Source organism: Bos indicus, chromosome 15 (assembly GCF_029378745.1).
Source record: "Bos indicus isolate NIAB-ARS_2022 breed Sahiwal x Tharparkar chromosome 15, NIAB-ARS_B.indTharparkar_mat_pri_1.0, whole genome shotgun sequence".
Lineage (NCBI taxonomy): Eukaryota > Metazoa > Chordata > Mammalia > Artiodactyla > Bovidae > Bos > Bos indicus.
The window spans coordinates 76,278,150-76,298,136 of record NC_091774.1 but is presented as its reverse complement, the minus strand read 5'-3'; the positions used below and the strand labels follow the sequence as shown (position 1 = coordinate 76,298,136).

At 45.8% G+C, this 19,987-nt stretch overlaps 1 protein-coding gene and 1 long non-coding RNA gene across 2 annotated transcripts in view; one reads left to right on the top strand and one right to left on the bottom strand.

The window, feature by feature from the left end:
- The window catches only part of CHST1 (carbohydrate sulfotransferase 1), an 88,888-nt gene that overhangs the window by 4,515 nt on the left and 64,386 nt on the right, over positions 1–19,987 (top strand). The window contains exon 2 of the mRNA XM_070804122.1: positions 2,971–3,133. The gene's annotated coding sequence lies outside the window, so the exon portion shown is untranslated. The remainder of the gene's footprint in view (positions 1–2,970; positions 3,134–19,987) is intronic.
- On the bottom strand, positions 3,128–8,687 carry LOC139187371 (uncharacterized). Its single transcript, XR_011570940.1, has 3 exons — positions 8,553–8,687; positions 7,705–7,798; positions 3,128–6,925 (listed from the first exon to the last, which is right to left on the bottom strand). It is a non-coding gene; the product is annotated as an uncharacterized lncRNA (long non-coding RNA).

Sequence of the window (19,987 nt, the reverse complement as noted above, 5' to 3'; positions counted from 1 at the left end):
AACGGACTGTGGACACAGCAGGGGAAGGAGAGGGTGGCATGAATTCAGAGAGTAGCAGTGCCATATATACGACTGTGTGTAAAGTGGACAGCTAGTGGGAAGGTGCTGTATAGCAAGGGGAGCTCAGTTTGGTGTTCTGTGAAGACCTACAGGGGTGGGATGTGGGGGTGGGAGGGAAGCTCAAGAGGGAGGGGATATATGTATACTTACGTTGATCCATGTTGTTGTACAGCAGAAACTAACACAACATTGCAAAGCAATTACACTCCAATTTTAAAAAAAGAGAAAGTGTTCTGATGAAAAATAAGACAAGGTAATGGATAGAGCCCTAGTCTGAGCATTCTTTGGCATTGCCTTTCTTTGGGATTGGGATGAAAACTGAACTTTTCCAGTCCTGTGGCCACTGCTGAGTTGTCCAAATTTGCTGGCATATTGAGGGCAGCACTTTCACAGCATCATCTTTCAGGATTTGAAATAGCTCAACTGGAATTCCATCACCTTGACTAGCTTTGTTTGTAGTGATGCTTCCTAAGGCCCACTTGACTTCACATTCCAGGATGTCTGGCTCTAGGTGAGTGATCACACCATCGTGATTATCTGGGTCGTCAAGATGTTTTTTGTACAGTTCTTCTGTGTATTCTTGCCACCTCTTCTTATCTGCTTCTGTTAGGTCCCTACCATTTCTGTGCTTTATTGAGCCCATCTTTGCATGAAATGTTCCCATGGTATCTCTAATTTTCTTGAAGAGATCCCTAGTCTTTCCCATTCTATTGTTTCCCTCTATTTCTTTGCATTGATTGCTGAGGAAGGCTTTCTTATCTCTGCTTGCTATTCTTCGGATCTCTGCATTCAAATGGGCATATCTTTCCTTTTCTCCTTTGCTTTTCGCTTCCATTCTTTTCACAGCTATTTGTAAGACCTCCTCAGACATCCATTTTGCTTTTTTGCATTTCTTTTTCTTGGGGATGGTCTTGATTCCTGTCTCCTGTACAATGTCACAAACCTCCGTCCATAGTTCATCAGGCACTCTATCTATCAGATCTAGTCCCTTAAATCTGTTTCTCACTTCCACTGTATAGTCATAAGGGATTTGATTTAGGTCATACCTGAATGGTCTAGTGGTTTTCTCCACTTTCTTCAATTTCAGTCTGAATTTGGCAATAAGGAGTTCATGATCTGAGCCACAGTCAGCTGCCAGTCTTGTTTTTGCTGACTGTATAGAGCTTCTCCATCTTTGGCTGCAAAGAATATAATCAATCTGATTTCGGTGTCGACCATCTGGTGATGTCCATGTGTAGAGTCTTCTCTTGTGTTGCTGGAAGAGGGTGTTTGCTATGACCAGTGCGTTCTCTTGGAAAAACTCTATTAGCCTTTGCCCTGCTTCATTCCGTATTCCAAGGCCAAATTTGCCTGTTACCGCAGGTGTTTCTTGACTTCCTACTTTTGCATTCCAGTCCCCTATATGAAAAGGACATCTTTTTTGGGTAGTTTTAGAAAAGGCAGAGGAACCAGAGATCAAATTGCCAACATCCGCTGGATCATCGAAAAAGCAAGAGCGTACAAGAAGAACATCTGTTTCTGCTTTATTGACTATGCCAAAGCCTTTGACTGTGTGGATCACAATAAACTGTGGAAAATTCTGAAAGAGATGGGACTACAAGACCACCTGACCTGCTTCTTGAGAAACCTGTATGCAGGTCAGGAAGCAACAGTTAGAACTGGACATGGAACAACAGACTGGTTCTAAATAGGAAAAGGAGTACGTCGAGGCTGTATATTGTCATCCTGCTTATTTAACTTACATGCAGAGTACATCATGAGAAATGCTGGGCTGGAAGAAGCACAAGCTGGAATCAAGATATCAATAACATCAGATATGCAGATGACACCACCCTTATGGCAGAAAGTGAAGAAGAACTAAAGAGCCTCTTGATAAAAGTGAAAGAGGAGAGTTAAAAAGTTGGCTTAAAGCTCAACATTCAGAAAACTAAGATCATGGCTTCCTGTCTCATCACTTCATGGCAAATAGATGGGGAAACGGTGGCTGACTTTATTTTTCTGGGCTCCAAAATCACTGCAGATGTTGACTGCAGCCATGAAATTAAAAGATGCTTACTCCTTGGAAGGAAAGTTATGACCAACCTAGACAGCATATTGAAAAGCAGAGATGTGACTTTGCCAACAAAGGTCCGTCTAGTCAAGGCTATGGTTTTTCCAGTGTTCATGTATGATGTGAGAGTTGGACTATAAAGAAAGCCGCTGCTGCTGCTGCTAAGTCGCTTCAGTTGTGTCCAACTCTGTGCGACCCCATAGACGGCAGCCCACCAGGCTCCCCCGTCCCTGGGATTCTCCAGGCAAGAACACTGGAGTGGGTTGCCATTTCCTTCTCCAATGATTGAAAGTGAAAAGTGAAAGTGAAGTTGCTCAGTCGTGTCCGACTCTTCACGACCTCATGGACTGCAGCCTCCCAGGCTCCTCTGTCCATGGGATTTTCCAGGCAAGAGTACTGGAGTGGGGTGCCATTGCCTTGAGCACCTAAAAATTGATGTTTTGAGTTGTGGTGTCGGAGAAGACTCTTGAGAGTCCCTTGGACTTCAAGGAGATCCAACCAGTCCATCCTAAAGGAGATCAGTCCTGGGTGTTCATTGGAAGGACTGACGCTGAAGCTGAAACTCCAATACTTTGGCCACCTGATGCGAAGAACTGACTCATTTGAAAAGACCCTGATGCTGGGAAAGATTGAGGGCAGGAGAAGGGGACAACAGAGGATGAGATGGTTGGATGGCATCACTGACTCAATGGACATGGGTTTGGGTGGTCTCCGGGAGTTGGTGATGGACAGGGAGGCCTGGCGTGCTGCAGTTCATGGGGTCACAAAGAGTCGGACACGACTGAGCAACTGAACTGAACTGAACTGAATGGATAGAGCCCGAGTCACTTTGTTTTGTTTGTTTTGTTTTTGGTTTGCAGGATCTTAGTTCCCTGACCAGGGATCAAATCCATGGCCCCTGCAGTAGAAGTGCAGAGCTCTAACCACTGAACTGCCAGGGAATTCCTGAGCCTGAATTACCTTAGACTGCATACTGAGGGAAGGTATCTCCAAGAAGGTGACATTCACGCAGGGAAAGAAATGGTAAGTTTCTGCCCATACAAAGAGCTGGGGAAGAACCTTCCAGGGAAAAGGCTCAGCCAGTGCAGAGGCCTGATGGAGAGAGTGGGTTTTTTGTATTCTAAAAGAAAGGCTGATGTGGTGAGGGAGGGGGTGCTGCAGAGGTTGAGGTCAGAGAGGAAGGCAGGGGCTGGATCTTGTGGGCCTCCTTAGCTGTGGAATAAATGTCAGTTTACATTTTTTCATATTAAATAAATTTCCCAATGTGTTGGAAAGCCTTTGGAGGGTTTTAAAACATTAGAAGTGCCAAGATCTGACTTCGGTGTCAAAATGACCTCTAACTGCTGGAGGGGGGACGCTCTGTAGGGTGCCGGAGCCGAAGCTCCATTCTCAGAGCAGAAAGCAGCCGCCTTTCAAGGAGAAGGAAAGTGAAGCTCAGAGACTGACCAGACTTGTCCTAGGTCACCTGTTTTTAGACTTTCGGTTCCCAGCTCGGTGCCCCTTCATGGCTACCCATTCTCTGAGTGCAGAGTAACTGACCAAGTTCCAGGCAAAGCTTCTCCGCCTCGTTTGGGAAGAGAATGAAGCCCCTGGGGCAGCCAGACGTATGCTTTTGACAATGTTCCTGCTTCATGAAAAGTCTGGTGCTGCCGGACTCACGGTTTACCTAGGTTGCGCCGTTCTGGTCAGTTACCATTATAGGAGGGACTCACAGTGAAGTACACTGACAGGGTTTGGTAAACAGGGACATTCTGGGTAAAGAGGAGGGCTCTCTTTATAAGTAGAGGTGGAAGTAAGAGACAAGTGTTTCTATATGCTTTAAGCAATAGATCTTTATTGAAAGAATCCTTCCTTCTGTGAACAAAATAATCTGGCTTTTGGGAGGACGTGAGGAAATGGATGCGATTTCAGCTGTTGGCATTTTTCTCCATCGCTTTGAAAAAAGAGGATGGAATACCGGGGATGAAGCTGAGACGTCCTTCCTCGCTTACAGGCCTAACAGGGAAGCTGAGACGTCCTTCCTCGCTTACAGGCCTAACAGGCAGAAAGGTCTGGGAGCCGGCGAGCCTCACACCCGCCTCTCAACGAGCAGTGTATTCTGATTGGCTATCTCTGCCTGCCTCAGTTTATTCGTCTTACTGATTGGTCCGGTCCTTCCGCCCACGTCAGGGCCTGGTTCCGACCCGGCCAGCCCTTCCACCTGCCGCAGCGTCACCTGGAATTGGCTGGGTTCTGAAAGGCCCGCCGGCTTGCCTCTTGCCACCATCAGATTCTTCCTCATTAAACAAATGAATCACAATCCTAATTAATTTGAGCAACAGAATTTATGTAACTACTCCCAGCAGGGTGTCTGCTCTCAGTCGGTAGCGAGATTAATTCCTCTCTCTGGGAAATTCCAGCCGCGCTGGTCAATAAACCTTAATGATGACTGAAAACTCCCATCTGTCTCTGCTCAGGGCAGGTAACCCCTGCTAACCAGACATCCCAGTTGCAGTACCCCAGATACGGGAGGACAAGGACAAGACTCTCCCAGCCTAGATGGGCCCTGAGCCGTGCAGAGCGCACAGTAGGTGTTCAATTAAGGACAGGGACTGCCCATTCCGGCGACGAGCTGAATCGCTTAAAGCCCACAGGAGGTGTTCGATTTCTCTTCATGGGGTGAATAAAAGGGACTGTGTGCTGCTCAGATACTCATAAAACGCTCTCAAGTTCCGGAATTGCAACCAAGCCCCTCCGGCTCTTTCCGTCCTTCGCTCCCACGGCTTCCTATGTCCATATGCAATTCAGTCTTTTTACTATTTTGAACTTTCTGGGCTCAGAGACTTGGCTCTTGATGTTCGCTGCCCTTGAACTGTCCCAGCCCTCTCTCTCCCAAACAGGCCCCACGCCGGCTGCATGGGAGGGAAGGGTAGCGAAGTGGAAAGTATTCTGGAATTAGTTCTAATTCTGGCTCTGCCACTTACTCAATGTACTTCACCTCTCTGTGCTTAACCTTTCCCTCTTGGGAAAACTACACGAGTCTTAGGAAGATTAAATGAGAAAACATGGTGAAATTCTATCACCTGGGCGCCTGACTTATTTAATTAGCCGCAGGCTGTGTTTTAGGCACTGGGGATACAGAGCTCAAGACTAGATTCCTGCTCCCCAAGAATTGAATTTCTAAGAGACAATAAGCAATTAAGCAAAGCAGAAGATTATTTTAGTTAGGGATCAATGCTCAGAGAAAATAAAATTGAAAAAAGTCTTACGTTACTGGAGTGAGGAACTCTTGGAGGAGTTGCCATTTGCTTCCAGACCTAAATGTAGGAGGGAACAAACCGCAGGAACATCTGGGAGCATGGCGTTCCACAAAGAGTTTTGGAAAAGCAAGTGCAAGGGCCCTGAGGTGAGAGCCTTTGCTCATCTGGCTAAGGTTCATCACATGATCATCTAGCTAAGGTTCTGCAGGACTGAATGCTTGATACCCACCTAGCAGGGGCCAGGGTCAGGATTTGAACTCAGGTTTTTTGCCCTTCAGTATGGAATGCTTGTCATTATAGCACAGAGAAGGCATAAGAAACCAAGAGTGAGTGAAGATGAAGTGGAATATACGTTGTCTTGTCTTCCACCAGATCTGAATCTGCCTGTATCTTCCCGACAGTTTGCAAGTCTGTGGCATCCTGACTCCCATTAAAGCTTTCACCTCCACCTGCCAGGTTGTCATGTCAGGGACCACTTAATCAGTTCATTCCAGTTCCTTCTTCATTTACAACGGGGAAGAACCAACTAGTTTTACAATTTGGATTTTTTTGTGTGTCTATAATACATGCTCATTTTATAACAGAAAATAAAAAAATGTGTAACAAAATAAAAATCCAGAATTCCAACCTCTTCTGGAATTTTTGGTGTTTAGAAGATTTTGCACATAGTTTTAGAATATGCTTTTTTATGTCCGTCATAAGAAAGTTTTCAAATGTATTTAATAGCTACATAATAGTTGACTAGAAGGACCAAACCAAATGTCACTATTTTAGGGCATTTATTATAAACAAGAAGGTCTTTCTGACCTGTACATTGCTGTTACATAACGTCCTAATAGAGTAGTGGAAATGCCCTTCAACTAGTTGAAAGCTGTGTCTGGTGCTCAGGGAAACCATTTTCTTGGCTGATGTGGTTAGGACCATTTGTGTTCTCAAACACCTTGCCTGTGAGTAGCAAGCTTTGTGGTCACTCTCTATTGAGAAATGTATATTGTCACACTTTCTCCAACTTTACTCATTCTCAGCTTCTAACATTTGGGTCCCATAAAGAATACAATGGATTCATTTCGATATTTGGCAAAACCAATACAATATTGTAAAGTTTAAAAATAAAATAAAATTTAAAAAAAGAATACAATGGGGAAAAGAAGAATATAATTTAATGATACAGTTTGAAACAACAAATACTTAAACAGTACTTTAGACACACGAATACCATTTAACAATATTTTTATTAAATACAAGTTGGCAGGAAGGTGAGCTGACAGGATCAGGGCCTGGCTTCAGTATGCCAGAGTCTAAGGTGACTATGTTTTGCTTCTGTGGGGGCCCTGCCATAGGGGTGGACATGGGAGGTAGGAGGCAGGGGTGATAATCATTGAGGATGTTGGGTTAGAGTAAGGGGTACTCTTCTAGTAAGCCTGGAGAACAAGCCTAGTACCAAGCGGGTGTCTGAGGAGCTGGGGGGCAACATTCACCCTCGCTAGGTTGGAGAGGGTGAGTCTGCCTCTTAAGGCGGAGGCTCAGATCTTTTCCTTTGAAAATCAGCATGCCCACATCGTCTCCAGGTTCCACTCTGGCCTCAGAAAACAAAAGGAAAAACAAATCAAACCAGAGAGAAAGACACAGGAAAAGAGACAGTGAGAACAGAGTGACAGCAAGAAATATGAGACATAAAGGGGAAAAAAAACCCAGTTGTGTGGAAGGTGGATGGTTTGAGATGTAGAAATCTTGGTAAAAAGCTAAATAGCAAGACATTATTCGGGTTTGGATGAAGTTATTAATACCTCCTTGGCTGACAACCTCTAACTCATGAAGTGTTAGTGTTAGTCCATCGGTCCTGTTCAACTCTTTGTGACTCCATGGACTGTAGCCTGCCACCTCTATGGAATTCTCCAGGCAAGAATACTGGAGTGGGTAGCCAGCCATTCCCTTCTCCAGGGGATCTTCCTGACCCAGGGATTGAACTCATGTCTCCTGCATTACAGGAGATTCTTTACCATCTGAACCTCCAAGGGGAGGCCAGTGTTAGGAAGGCCAATGTCAAATATGCAGATACCCCATGGGCTACAGAAATGGCTTGGTGCCCTCTTGCTGAAAATCAATTTCTCAAACTTTCTGGAAACTGATTACTTCTCAGCGGAACAGACAATGGAGAGGTTGTGCCAGGGAACAGCCTTTCCTGAGCATGCCTTCAGGCCCCCTGAATTTGAAAAATGAAAATTGGTGTGACCCTGGCTGGAGTCAGCAGGTGGGAGGAGGAAAGGGCCGGGCAGAAGGATATGAGGGAAAGAAAAAGAGAGGAGGAGGGCTGGGAAGAGGGGAAAGAGTTCCCTTTTCCTTACCCACACTCACCTCTTGCTGCCAACAATTACTCTGTCTTCCCTCCAGGCGGCAGGAAATGGTGTTGTGGTAACCACTGGAAAAGCCCAAGGGTCATTGTCAGCTTCTGCAGGTGGTGTTGGTTGAAAAAACAGAAGACAGTAAATGAAGGGAGTTCACTTACACCGTGGGAACAGATCCTTGGTCAACTTCGCCAAACTTCAAAATAACTTCCCCCTACCCGCCAAAAAAGAACCTTTTTGTAGGAAACTCCAGAAAAACAAACAAAAAAAAACCGACCCATAAATGGGTGAGAGGAGATTCTTTAAGCTCCACCGTGCTCCCTTCCCCACCCCAACCCTGTTATAGACACTGGCCAAAACGCTTTTTCTACCTTTTGAATCCACACTCAGAGAGGTCCTCTGGCAAGCTATCCCCCTCCTCAAACTCTCCCTCAGGCTAGAGGGCATCACTCTTTCATTCCTTTTGAACATCCTCTTGGTTCTAGATCTTTCTTCACCTCTGACCTACTGCCTTCCCCTTCACAATTAACGGGGCAGTGGTTAAGCTGGGTTCTCTCCTCGTCTTTTGAAATATCAAAAAATAAGAAGCATGAGAGATCTTGAGGGATCAATCCCCTCCTTATGAAAAAGCAACTGAGGCCCAGGACAAGGAAGAGACCAACAGAGGTTCACACAGTAAGGGAACCAGCAGGGTTGGGGCAGAATTGAACCAACGCAGCCTTCCCAATGCTATTACTGTTAAGAAACTCCAACGTTTAGTTGGCGCTAAACCTTTTCCTTTTGTCCCTTCCCCCTCCAAATTGCGTAACCTGTGCGTGGGTCTAGGCTGACTCAATGATCCTCCCTCCTGCTGCCCACCTGCCTATGATGCGCAGGCACGAACAGTTACAAGTTGCAGACGAGAACAGCAGGGCCACCTCTGGCATCAGAAAGTCAGGGAACCAGTGGCCTGCCCTTCAACCGCTGTTTCTTATGAGGCAATGCTACTCATTGGCCCAGAAGAAGTGACTGACAGGTCGGCAGCCCAATGAATGATGAGTCTTGAAAGTGCTGTGGCCGTTAACAGCCAGTGCTCTCATCGCGAGATCCTGGGGTAACGGTTTTGGCCATATCTGGTCGGCCATTGTTCATACCTGAAATCCCGCGACTTCCTAGTAAAGGGCGAAAGGAAATGTTCTCCTTCAAAGGAGACATGCATTTGGGGGATCACACTTATAAATGGGGCGGGGGCCTGATTTATTAAGAAGCTGGTGGGAAAGCAAGTGGGCTGGAGGGTGGAAAGGTGGCCAGTCTACCTTTAGGTAGGCCTCAGAAGGCCAGAGTTTAAGGTGTTAACTGCAGCTTTTTTAGCTTGTATGAAATGCTGAGGCTTTTCCTGGGACCTGGATAGGTTCTGGGACCTGGGTGAAATGATGCGACCAATTCTGGGGACTCTAAACGTCCGGGAGCTAGGGACAAGGTTGGCAGGCAGGTGGGGCAGTGGTTGTGGTGGCCTTACCCATGGAAACGGTCTCTTTGCGAAGGCCTCTAAGTAAGCACTGTCATGGATAGCGAAAGGGGAGGCCTGGACTTAGATTCTTCTAGAGTATATCGGAATAGTTGGAGCCCAGACATGGAGTGGTCCATCTTGTAAGGGTAAGCCAGGGAAGATGTGGCCTCTGAAAGAGCAGCAGTGGATCAGCATATAATGTTTTAGAAGAGGGTGTCAGAGATGAAGAGAGTTGGGACAGAGAATTGAGATGGAAAGTCGGACAAAAGGGAGACTACTGTAGGGACTCCCAGCTCCCAGAAAAGCTGAGCAGATACATGCCTGGCACATAGTTGTCACTCAGTAAGTGCTAGCTATTATTATTACACCTCCTGGGGGCTGGGAGAGGGGCTGTTAGATCTCATAGTCAAAATGGAATAGGAACTGAGTGGAGAAGTAAAAGATAGAACCAGGAAAATAGGCCATGCCGTCTTGTGCACACTGTAATTATGGGAACTGCAGGAGCCTCCCCTCTTGGAGATAAGGGAGGATTGAATTATAAAGAGCAAGGGTGTTGGATGTGGTAGAGCTGGGAGCCCAAAGGATGGGAAGTGGGCATGAAGAGAGATTATTTATGGTCCTTCCCAAACGTGTCTTAAATGGTACCTGTTAGAAATGAAGCAAAAGAGGGAGGTACAGGTGAGAAGGGGATTGGGACTTGGTATGCGCAAGCACTAGGTAGGTTGTCATGGTTGCTGGGGTGAGGTCTTGGGGAGGGGCCCGCCTTGTTGTCTCTCTTGGGAAGAGGGAATGGTTAGATTCAAGACTCCATTGGAAATTCCCATCAGTCATTGTCACAAGTGTCAACTTTCTCAGGGATCACTGGTCTTTTAAGGGCTGAGAGAGAAAGACTCCCCCAACAGACCCTGAAACCATTTTCTCTTTGACAGGGAAGATGTATATCACTGGAGGCTCCTGAATATTGTGGGGGAGTACATAGTACAGCTCATGATGGTTCTGAACAGAGAAAAGAACCCCCAAGTTGTACTCCATTTCCCTTGGTCTTTCCTATCCTCACTAGTTTCTGTGTTCCCCTTTATCAAGTTATTGAATCAGAGGTATTTGCTGGGGGGTGCAGAGTTGGCAGTGCTGAGGTAGCTAAGAGAAGGTGATGTTGAAGGAACAATGGAGAGTCCTTCTGAGTTCCCAGATTACCCTTAATATGGATCTATTGAAGGATGGGGAACCCATAGGCCCACAGTGGAAGTGCAAAGCCATGTGGACTAGCCTCCCCAAGCTAAGAGGCTCTGGCCTATTATGCCTGGGAGGAAAAGGGTAGTAGGATGGAGATAAGGTCAGCCAGAGGGAAACAAGATAGAGAAGAAGACAAGGACAAGGATGAGAAGGACCGAGGCAAGATGGAGGCCAGTGACAAGAGGTGCCAACGTCAGACTGAGAGAGCCAAGAGCTAGCCCTTAAATAAGCTGGTTAAATAACTTAGTTGCCAAGCCTCCAAAGTCTTTTCTACTTCTGTTTCCACGGAAGAAGTTTCTATTAATTTACAAAGAAAATTTATAGCATTCTCAGTATCTCAAGAGTCCAGAAAGCCTCACATTTACTAAAGTTAGACCCGTTTTACATAAACTCTTTAGAATCTTGCTGATGCTCACAGGCAGCTCCTGATGATCTTATCATGGGTTTCAGATATGGGTGGGACAAATGAGATAGGCAATGGGTAGTTGGAGAACCAAATCTAGGCAATCAGCTTCTGGAAGATGCTCTGATTTTTCACATCCATGGATCAAGGGCTAAATAAGCAGTTGAATAGTGAAACGAGCTGCTTTGGAGCAGCCGTGGGATGTGGCAAGACAGTGGCATTGCAGTTGGGGCACTAAGGCAAGTGATAATAGTATCACGAGGAGCTGTCGGCCCTGGGATGGAGAATGTAATGGAGTACTGTGGTGGGGGAGGGGGGCAGGTGGGCAGTTGGCTATCAGTGAAGGCTAGTTTTTGATGATCTTGGATGGTTTGCCCACAGTGACTAGAAATACTTCCGAGAAACTGAGCAGGACTCAGACAAGAGGCTGGGAAGGAAGTAGGGCCTGGGCAAGGATGATACAGCTACTGAACAGGGCCCTGAAGCCAACTGTTGATAGTAAAGGAAGGTACTCACCCCTTCCGCAGAGAGAAACCATGTAGGCCAGAGGAGATCACGATTGAGTTGGTGATAGAGAAGAGGAAATAAACAGAAGTGAAAGAGGCAAACAAATGTGCTAGAGAAATCGGAGAAATCCCATTAAACTGATTCTTCTTCCGGTCATCTAAGGAGGTCTCTTTTTGTTCTTCCTCCTGAGATAGTCCTAATAAAATGCCAACGATGTTTAGAATGGGTTGAGGGTTTTCTGGGGATTTAGAAAGTGGCTTCCACTACTCACCCTCAGCACCCTCAGCTAAATCCTCTCAATGTGTGGGAAGTATGTGTACAGTGGAAATTGGATTTTTATGTGGGAAGACGAATGCCTTTCTTTGCTGTGGCCTTGTCTTGGGGACTCAAGATACGGAAAATGTCCAAGAAGAAGGGAGATGGTTGACCAGCCAGGAGCTACTTATCCCCTGATCTTACATGCCATGCCCAAGGGCTTCCCTCTTATAATGGAATCTGGTGGTCAATAAAGAGGCTGAGAATCAGGAGGGGAAGTCAGGTAGGCAGTGAGAACTTATTCTGAAGGGAGAAACAGCCTGTGGGAAGAGGGCAGGTGGGCACCCAAATGAATGAATCACTGGCTTTCCTCTGGCTGTCCTGGGCCATATCCTGCATCTGTCTCATCTGTGAGACTTGACTTCTCAGCCTTCTCAGCCTCCTCAGCCTGTTGTCACTCATATACTTACAGTAAAATTAGGAGCAGGGATGAGGGAAGGAATTGAAAAACAGGAGAGACAGGGCTGTGGAGAGACTGAGCCTAGATGATAACCCTCCTCAGAGGTGGAAAGACAGGTACGCTGAGGCAGTACCAGATTCTCTACATCTCTTTTCTCTTTTCCAACTTAGTGATTACGCTAATCCTCAAGGGATATCTTCCTTCTTAATCCAGAATTTAGAGCCCTCTACTCCAACCACAGTACTTTCTGAGCTGAATTTGAGTTGGGTGCCTCTATTTGTTAAAGAATGGTTCCTCAGCTTGTGAGGGAGTGACGGAAGATGGTGGTTTGTGCTGGCTGCCAAACCATGAAGGAAGGGCATTTCTGAGAGACAAGCCACACTGGCCGCCCTTTTCCCTTTCCATATGGGCAAATCAGGAAAAGGTAGAACTGGGGATACAACGTGGAGTTAGGAGGCTGGAGGGAGTCGTGAAGTTTTACCCCCTCAATCTACTGAAAAAATGTGGTTGGGAAAGGAGAGGAGATGTGTTGAGAGAGGAGCAGTACAAGTGGTAGTGAGCCTCAGATGGGAACACTGAGGGAGAGTGAAGGAGACGCCCCAGGGTCGCTTCTAAGGGAGGCATTTTATGGCATAATTAAGTCTTCTTTTTGGCCACAAGAAATTGAGATGGGTCTCCTTCAATTCTTTGTTCTCCCTGTGGCATAATTGGAACTTGATGCTTCTAAGATTCAGGAATAATGTTTTGGGTGAATTGTTTTTTCTATGTGAGAATGGAAGGAAATAATATCAGATTGAAAGGAAATAAAAGTTTCTCATCCTTGGAAAGCATTTTCTTACTGTTGTCCTTCTCTGGTCAGTTCTCCTTTCCTTCTCCAAAGCCCCACTGATGAGAAGCGTAGGACAGAGGAGACAGAGAGCGCTATTCCTGCCATGGAAGTAAACAGAGCCTTTTCACCATAGCAGCCTATGACAAGACTGAAATTTTTCAAAAGGAACTTTTACAGGGAAATTAAAAGTTTAAGAAGAAAAATAAAATGTGAAATACAGGGGCCAAGAGATCTTTTGGCTGGTTTGGAACCTACTCTGATCTTAAACTTGCTGTTAGCTCTTTGGATTGGATTCCAAACTTGTTCTCAGTTTGATCTGGTGGAAAATGGATTCTTCCCAGACCCTGGGGCTCTGTCCTCCACTACAGTGTCTCCTTGGCCCTTCTCAAGTGGAGTGAGCCTAGCCTAGTCTGCCCATAAAGCTCATCTTTATAGGTTTTTAGTTCCTGTCTCCTCCAGCCTCTGGGCAGCCCCTCTGTTTTTTGGAATCCTGTGATTTAACCTAGATTTCTCTTTGTTGGGGGCTTCCCTGGTGGCTCAGATGGTAAAGAATCTGCTTGCCATGCAGGATACCTGGCTTCAATTTATGGCTTGGAAAGATCCCCTGGAAGAGGGCATGGCAACCCACTCCAGTATTCTTGTCTGGAGAATTCCCATGGACAGAGGAACCTTGACTAGTTGGGATGCAAGTCCCTGTTATCTTCTACTTCTAACCTGTGTAGGGGTTTTTCTTGGAGTGGGAGGGGAGTCAGGCTGTAACTGTGATAGACAGAGCAGAGTTGTCAGGTCATTGGCCAAAGAAGGAAAATGCTGCCCTGAACTCACATTTTCCTCTTTGTTCCCTTTTTGGAAATTCCTAAGAACTGCATTTCCTGTCCCCACATGGCCATCCTCCCGATGGTTACAGAATCCAGTCTTTATACTTTTACAAAATTAATACTGAAAATACAAATTCTCTCAAAGTAATTTTTCTTAAAAGAAGGGTCATTTCTTCACAGAGAAGACAGGTTTGGAGCCTAATAGAAACTAAACCTCAAAGAAAATATGAACGTACTCAATATCTAAAAGAATGAATTTGTGCAACTGCTAAAATAGTGAGCAGATGGGCCTGAAGGAGAAGGGTGTGGGCAAGTGTGGAGGCCGCCTTGGGTGAGCTCTGGAGTCTAGTGGTCTGTTCAGCAGTCTCCTTGGACATTGGCAGGCTTGTGGGTATGTGGCTGGGAAACAGATGAGGGATGTCAATAGCAGAGCCCAAGCAAGCTCTGTTGATTGACTCCAAGGTAACTGAAGATACTGTGTGTCTGAGGTGACTGATGCGTGCTAGTCAGTCAGCCTGAGAGGAGGCTTCAGTGAAAGGTTGGGGACTAAACCTTGGTTGGGCCAAATGTGCTTCAATAGAAGCTTCCTGGGTGGGGAGAGAAGAAAGCTGGATAATGGCATACATCTTGAAGTAGCCTGAGTGTGTCCTGGCTGGTGGCCAGAGTCCCAAGGGGAAGAATGCTAGGCCCTACCCGAAGGCCACTTGGTCCCATTATTACAGAATTGTGGGGCAGAAACTTCTAGGCCAAAACAGTTTCTCATCAAGTCACCAAGTCTTGATAGAATGAGAGTTGTGATGGTGGTTTGGGGTAATTTGCTAAAGAACTGTATCATGTTCCTAGATATAAGTTACCTTTTTAAGGGAGGATGAGCAAACAAGAGGACTCACATCTCTGACTGTTGTTCCCTTGGAATGCTCTAGAAAGTAGACACTTTCTGCTTTTCTTTTATCCTCACATTTTCTCTGGTTCTCCAGAGTTTCCAACTCTTTTTCTTCCATCCTCTGGTTCCTCCCCAGTTATTGGGTTAGATGAGGTTAAGTGGCTAGAAAGGAGAGATTGCGAGGAAAGAGACTTCATTGAGGGACAGTTGAAAAAATTTTCAAGTTCAGAACTGTAAATGGAAACATAATATAGCAACATCTGATGGACTAGATAACACTTGATAAGCTCCTGGTTTTGTGGTGGCGGGGTGGAGAAAGCTAAGGGGAAGGCAGGGTCATGGTGGTCTTCAGCAGGCTGGAGTCTAAGGTGCCTATGTTTGGCTGCTGTAACAGACCTGGTTGACCTCAAGAGTTGTTTAGGAAAGTACTGGAAGAACCTACCAGTGATGGTCTTCTGATGAGGGCTCTGTGTGATGTGACTGGTTTTCCTGTGGGTAAGCAGGGACGCATCCAGTTAGGTAGAACCATGCAATGGTAGGAAGTACTAGGGACCGTCTCTTCGCTGCACCTTCTGTGGGGCCACGTGGTGTGTGGGCACCTGAGGTTCTGAGGTTTAGGGATTGGGAAAGTTCTTCTGAACCATCTGCTATCTTCACTTCCTGGGCTCTCCCAGCTCTCCCGAGGGGGGAAAAGCTTCAGATGGGAGGAGCTGGGTAGGGGTAGAAAACAGATAAGAGGAGAGAGAAGCATGGAAAGAAGTTCAACTAGAAAAAGCAGATTAGACAGTCTAGGCAAAGGTGATAACCAAGTTCTTGTGATCCACCAAAAGCAGTTCCGCTGACACGCAGAGTGCATTGTGTTTTTAGAGCGCTGTAAGCCGCAGGAAGAGCTGTTTGTTTACTCTGTGCATTTCAGAGCAATCCTCTCTGCTTGGAGAAGGTGTTTGCTTTTACAGAAGTAGGCTGGAACCTAGTCAGGATTCACTGTGCCCAGTTCTCAGTCTGCTTGGGGAATGTGGAAGGGGCCATGGAGCGCAAGGAGCTCCAACCCCTGCCAGCTGCCTTTTCTGTCTCTCTTCTTGGGGTCTAACATAGTAGAGATAAAGCCTGCACTTCTAGACTTTTGGTGGGCAGCCCAGAAGACAGAGTTGTGAAAGGGCTTGAGTGTGAGGAGTGTTGGGGTTAGGAGTCAAATGAAGAAAGGAAGTTAGACCCCCTCTGAGACCCCCTCCAAAAACTCCAGCAGTGTAGGGAGAGAAATCTGGGACTGGAGAGGGGAAGAGAAGAAATGGGAGGTGAGAGGAGGAGGAAGAGACTTAGGGTTTCTCTGCTCCACTTGAAACTCATTCTTACTGTGGGCTTTCTCTGTTGTGCCTTGATCCTGATGGAAACATCTGGATGTACTGTCTGGGGGAATGGTTGACCTAATTACAAGGAGGTGGCTTCTGAACAGTGCCCAGGTATTGTGTTGCTCCCTTTATTTCAGTTCTGACAGAAGGTAGGCACAGCCGTCACTCCTTTTCTAGATTCTTCCTAATCTCTTAAAAAAAATCAGTTTGGCAGCACTGAGTCTTAGTGGTGGCATGTCAGATCTTTAGCTGTGGCATGTGGGATCTTAGCTGCAGCATGTGGGATCTAGTTCCAGGACCAGGGATCGAACCTAGGGCCCTTACGTTGGGGGCGTGAAATCTTAGCCACTGGACCACCAGGGAAGTTCCTAGATCCTTCCTAAACTCTTTGCCACCCCAGCCCTGGTTTTTTCTCTAGTCCACTCTTTAGTGGTGGTAGAATTGTGGGGTTTAGCAAAACAAATGCAGAAAGAAGGTAGAAAAGGCAGAGGTGGCTTTTTTTTTTTTTTGTCTGTCCAGGAGAACTTTGGGCTGTGAATCCAATTCTCCTTGAGTTTGTATCTAATAACTATATTGATGAAAAATAATAAATATTCCAGAGAGCAATTGGGAGATAGAATGGTTAATGCTTTCCTTTGGCAGGCCAGAATCTAAGGTGAGCATCTAGGAGATGGTCGACCCTTGCATTAGTTAAGTGAGGTCATGGGTGAGGACATTAAGGCAAGTTGAGTGACATGGATGGGCTGGGGTTATTCCTTCAGAGGAGGTACATGGAGAGTTTCTGATGAATGGGGAAAGCCTCTTCTGAAAGACACAGATTCAGAAATAGCATTTCCAGATGAAGCATGACATGGTGGGGTGGCTCTTCTTGCTGATTCAAGCCTGCTCTTGTGGCTGAGTGGTGGCAGGCGCCCTCTCTTACCCCTTTCATAGCTTTCCCTGGTTTGTTTCCATCTTGAGAGGGGAAGAGTATCATATAACGTGAAAGATAGACCCAGAAAGAGAAAACTCAGATATTGCATGGAATGCGGAGACCCAGAAAAGACATCTACCTGTCAAGTCCTCCAAGTTTCCGCACCTGTGCAGTCCACCCCTCAAAAAGATTCTGATTCAGTTATATTTACCAGGTTTTCAGAGCCTTTTAAAGGTGCAAAGGGAAAAACAAAAACAACTGGAACTATTTAAAGCCACTTTTGCTAAAAAACCTTCTTTCCAAACTTGCCAGAGGCAAGTGAAAGTCCATTACTCATCTCGTTAATTACCCATGGGACTTGGGTTTGTGTGTAAGAAGAGGGATAGAAAATGGAGAGAATTTTAGAGTCAGAGCCAGGTAGAAGACAGCTTCTTCCCTTGTTTTCTGGAGCTCCCTGAGGACATAGAAGAGGCTCTTTTTATCTCTGTATCCTGAATGTCTAGCATATCAAAGAGTTCAGGAAACAGGTATTTATTGAATTGAACTAATAGTTTGTTAAATTTCCATGTAGGTAAATACACAAAATTAGCTCTAGTGGAATAAGGGACCGCAAAAGTGGAGGGTAGAGCAAAGATGATCTAAAATTGGAAATCCAAAGGAGAGAAGCAAAATATATCCCAAATAAGCACTGATGGGAGTGGGGGTAAGAATGGACATGAGAAAGGGAGAGGGCAAAATGAGCTGGAAGAGAGAAGAAAAGTGAAGGGCACAGAGATGGAGGCAGTCTAGCTCAAGGGCTATGGCACCCTTGTGCGTGCTTCTTCCTCCAAGACCTTAAGTCTTGAGTCTTACCTTTTGGTTGTACTTCTGGCAAGTAGGACCCCTGGCTTCTCACTAGAGAACACAGCATATTCAGACTATGGAGGCATAGAGAGAGAATGACTCCCAGGTGGTATGAGATTTGGGGGGGTCAAAGCTCTTAAAGCCTTGGGGAATGTATTGGTGGACCTTAAAACAGAGCTGCAACAGAGAAGAGATACTACTGCTTCAATGAAAGATAACTAGCACTTAAAGCCAATAGATGAGATTCACCATCTGTAAAATCTGTTCAGATTGATCTCTTTGCTCAGAGCTGATCTGTTACATGTTGTAAATGTCATGAAGAGGCCACTCAAGTTAATCAGAAACTCAATAGTCTCAATGTTACTCCACAGCAATTTGGCATCTGGGAATGGCAGCATTGCTGCTGGGAGGCAGCATAGTCATGACTGCAGAAAAAGGGGAATTGCTCAGCAGACCCTAATCTGACCCATGGAGAAGGGGACCTTTGGAGGCGCTAGGAGTCTGGAATGAAGCTCCTGGGTTTTGGAAATGTATGTGTAGGGAGGTACCTCTCTTCTCTGCTGATGGTTCCCAGACATGGATTCACAAATAGCAAACTATCCCCTCTAAAATTTGGAAGACTAACATTTTTTTTAGGTCAGAATATTAAAAATCTAAACCTGATCTACAGTCACCATCAGTTTACAAAAGAAAAGGGTCTTTTACTCCGTAAAAAGAGGAAGAATATAATCTCAGAGCAAACATTGTTTTCATGATTTGTTTTGGGCAGCAGACAGGCCAACATCTGGTGTTGAGAAATCTTGATCTAGTCTGCTTCTCTGCTGCGTTGCCTTTGCTTTGGCAGCAGGATGGGATAGCTTGAATGACTTATACCTGGGGACCAAACAGACTCCTAGAGTCCGGGCGGCCTGTAGAGGTGCCAGCAGCAGCCACTGTTGCTCTAATCGGAGGGGACCAGGTGGTCCGATTTCCTGAGTTCGCTGGTGAATTTTGTGCCTCGGGGTTGTTTTTTGTGTTCTTTCATCAGCAGAGAATGCAGTGCCTTCCTCTCTTTCACATTTTCCAGGGGGAAAGTCCTACTCATTCTTCAAAACCAAGCTCAGGTGCCATGTCCTCTGAAGTCGTTTCCTGAAAACCTTCCCCACTACTACATCAAGAAGAAGTTTTGACTACAGTAGTCCTCCTTTGTCTCCAGGGTGTTCCAAGACCCTCAGTGGACACCTGAAATTGGATAGTACCAAACCTTATGTATACTGGGCTTTTTTCCACATACTAACTAGGCGGGTCGTGTGTACAGTATGGATGCCTTGAACAAAGAGATGATTCACGTCCAGGGTGGGAGGGAGTGGACAACGTGAGATTTCATCATGTTACTCAGAACAACGTGCAGTTTAAAACTTGTGAACTGTTTATTTCTGGAATTTTTCATGTAATATTTTCGAACTGTGGTTGACCACAAGTAACTGAAACCTCAGAAAGTGAAACTGTGGATAAGGTTGGGGGAGCTACTGTACTTTACTTCCCTGTATTTCAGAGAATAATTTGTGTTCTAATTTTTCATTCATATGCTCTATTAGTGGCATAAACAGTGTGCTAAAGTGATAACTTTCCACCGGAATAGGGAGTTTGCGGAGACAAGAACTGTTTATTTTTGTATCCTCAGTGCCTGATATATAGAAGGGAACTTCAAGTCCAACTCATCAGGAATTTTGTTCAGTTCAGTTCAGTCACTCAGTTGTGTCCAGCTCTTTGCGGCCCCATGGACTGCAGCACTCCAGGCTTCCCTGTCTATCCCCCACTCCCATAGCTTGCTCGAACTCACATGCATTGAGTCATTGATGCCATCCAACCACCTCATCCTCTATCATTTCCTTCTCCTCCTGCCTTCAGTCCTTCCCAGCATCAGGGTCTTTTCCAATGAGTCGTCAGTTCTTCGCATCAGGTGGCCAAAGTATTGAAGTTTCAGCTTCAGTGTCAGTCCTTCCAATGAATATTCGGGACTGATCTCCTTTAGAATTGACTGGTTTGATCTCCTTGCGGTCCAAGGGACTCCTCGAAAGTCTTCTCCAACACCCCAGTTCAAAAGCATTAATTCTTCGGCGCTCAGCTTTCTTTATAGTCCAACTCTCACATCCACACATGACTACTGGAAAAATCATAGCTTTGACTAGACAGACCTTTGTCGGCAAAACTTTGTTGGACTTTTGTTAGTTGCTCTAAAACTGATGACCGGCTGGCATCAGGTCTCTTGGCAGTGGGCAGTAGGTGTTGATGTAGACTGACAGCTGTTTTATTCCTTGAGGTTTAGACA